The sequence below is a fragment of the Chiloscyllium plagiosum genome, chromosome 14 (genome assembly GCF_004010195.1).
Source record: "Chiloscyllium plagiosum isolate BGI_BamShark_2017 chromosome 14, ASM401019v2, whole genome shotgun sequence".
In the NCBI taxonomy this organism is placed as follows: Eukaryota; Metazoa; Chordata; class Chondrichthyes; order Orectolobiformes; family Hemiscylliidae; genus Chiloscyllium; species Chiloscyllium plagiosum.
This window is the reverse complement of record NC_057723.1, coordinates 56,746,840-56,750,021: the sequence shown is the minus strand read 5'-3', so window position 1 is coordinate 56,750,021 and position 3,182 is coordinate 56,746,840.

Sequence of the window (3,182 nt, the reverse complement as noted above, 5' to 3'; positions counted from 1 at the left end):
GTTTGACAAGAAGGATATAGAAACTTTTTACATTGCATTTCAGAAGGTGGCTATATGAAATGGCCAGTGACCATGTGAGTATTACAAAGTTGAATTATACAGCACGCAAACAGATATTTTGGTTCAGCTCATCCACGTGAACCAGATTCCTAAACAGCTCTAGTCCGACTGCCAACATTTGGCCCATATCCCTCTAAAACTTTCTTATTTGTATACCCATTTGAGATGCCTTTTAAATGCTCTAACTACCTCCATCATTTCCTCTGGCAGCTGGTGCCATACACGCACCACCCTCAGCATTTTAAAAAGTTGCTTCAGAAGCATTTTTTTAAATCTCCCCCCCCCCCCCCCCCCCCTCACCTAAACCTGAACCCCTTTAGTTTTGGATTCACCTACCATGGGAAAAAGATCTTGCCTATTCACACCACTAACTCACTGTCTATAGCAGATATCTTAAGATGTTGGAGCAGTACCACCAGTGCTGTCTGCATAAGATCTTGTGAATCTGCTGGGAAGAAAGGCATACCAGCATCTTCTACCAGGCCAACATTGGCAGCATTTGAGGTAACTGACCACCTTTGATCAACTGCAATAGGCTAGGCATGTAGTCCACACGTTGAACAAAAAATTCCCTAAACAGGTGCTCTACCCAGCTCTGAAATGACAGGCCAGCTGCAGGTGGACAGAAGAAATATTTCAATGATACTTCCAATGCCTTACTAGTAAAGTGCAGCATTCCCACAGATACCAATGAACCATAGCTCAACCATCCAAAGTGGAGGAGGAGCATTCAGGAAGGTGTCTAGCACCTTAAGACTTACTAATGGGGGAGAAAAGCGTAAGCCAGGTGAAAAGATCAAAAGGAGCATACTGCCATCCCAATGTCTTACTGCAACCATCTGCCCCAAATGTAACCGAGTCTGTGGTGGCTGCATAAGCTTATACTATCACCTACAGACTCACCTGGAGAGTGGAATACAGTCATCCTTATCTGCAAGGGTTTGCCTATGATAATGCCCTGATGATTTTACAAACCTCCATAAGGCCAACTCTAGTGAATTTAAACTGAATAACTAAAATTATCTGTAAGTTACCAAAAAAATTAAATTTGTTTATCTTGACAAAATGTGAATAATAAATTCCAATGGAGGGAATCCCTTTAGATCACATTACAGATTTCACCATCTTAACAACACATAGCCTTGTGCCATAATCTAATTTACAGAGAGCAGGATTTACTTCCAGCCCCATTTATAATTTTATTGCAAATATATGTTCTTATGAGATTACAGCTGTTTTGTAGTTAATGTGTGTATACATAGTCATTTTACAGAACTCCATTGGATACCAAATCTGCAGAAGGCTTTGAATCCTAAATTTGATGATTTCCATTTGTGAAACCATGTCAGCCAGATTCCGGAGAAGCAGGGAAAACATATCCACCAGAAGAATATTGTCATGTACTGATATGAACCAGACCAGACCACCTCAAAATATTTTAAGAAGATAGCCCAGACCCTAACTTTTTCTTGTTTTAAAAGTAGATATGAAGTGGGTGTTCCAAATGTGATGTGACTGATCAAACTACTCAAAGTTAAGCAAAACAATTCATTTAAATACTGTAGTTAAAATACAAACAAAAGAGGAATTTAAAATAACAGCTATTGAAAAACTTAATAATAGATACCATACATATTACTAATTAACTATTCCAAAATAGTAACATCCCATAAACACACTCCTTAGCAAAAAGCCAAATTCAGACACAGGTTCTTACATGCAGTTCTCTAATTCAGGAGGAAAAAAACATTGAGAAATTCCAGAGCAAGTAGCAGCCAGGAATTATTCACTGAAGTTTCCAAATCTTCTGAGTTCCCAAACAGTTTCTGCTGCTAAAGCTAATAAATATTAGAAAGCCTGGTCTGTGAGAGCTGGCCAACCCCATTCAGGTTGTTTTTTAAAAAGCCCAAGGCCTCCTAAGCTGTTTACCTAAGCTATCTTCAGTAGCCAGTTTGGCGCTTCTGCCTTTTCTAATCTCTCTTCAAAAAGGACAAAATAACTTATAGTACCTTGACAATGCTGTCACTTCAAAAAGTTGATTAAACTACATTATACATTCTATAATAATAAAAATAAGTTTACTTACATATTTTGTTATTTTTCACCTGAAAGGCATATTTGTTCAAGATCTCTGTGCTTCTCTAATTCTGCAAATTTGTTCATTCTGAATTATAATTGCTCCACCAGTGGTGGCCATGCCTTTATTTACCTAGACTGCAAACCGTATGATATACCATCCCTTGAGGTTTCAGCTTTTCTACCTCACTTTCATCCTTAAGTGACTCGTTAAAAGCTGTCTCTTTGATCAAGCTTTTGGTCATCTAATCCAATACCTTAATGTAGTTAGGTATTTGTTTTAGATGTTCCCTGTGAATTTAATTTCAGGCACCTCATTGCCTGCCTTCCTTAACAATATAGAAAATTGTCGAGTTGGATCTGTGTACCAAAAAACAGGACAAAACTAACCCTCAGTGAGCATTCTAGTCTCTGTCTCGAGCAAAGTGATTCAAGATATCGTCAATAAAAGGCACTTGCAAAAGAATAACCTGTTCACCAATGATTAGTTTGGATTCTGCCATGTCACTTGGCTCCTGATTTCATAACAGCCTTGGTTAAAACATGATTTAGAGAAACAGATCTGTCTATCCCTACTCTCTATTGCCTGTCTGTCAACTAGAAAGCCTAAATAAACCACATCCGTTAGCTCCCTTTGATGTTAAGTGCAGTCACTTTCAACTCGCTTTTGAGGTTCAGCTCTTTTGTCTATATTTTAACCAAGGCTATAATGAAATCTAGACTTTCAGAAGCCTTTTGACAAAGCCCCACAAAAGGGATTGGCGTTTATAATAGAAGTACATGGGATTTTGGGTAGTATATTGAAGTGGATAGATAACTGAAGCAGTGAGGACTGATGTGGAAGAGCAGAGAATTATGACTTAAGATTAGCAGCAGAGATGACAGCATTGGGTTGGTTCATAAGTCAATTTCAATCGATGAGGAATAGAATTGGGGAAAAGAGAAATCCTCAGGTAGTAGGGGAAAAGAAAATCTCATTGAAGATAGTAAAGATAATTTACCATAGGGTAAAAAGGAAACCTGTGAGGTGAAAGAGAAATGAAAAA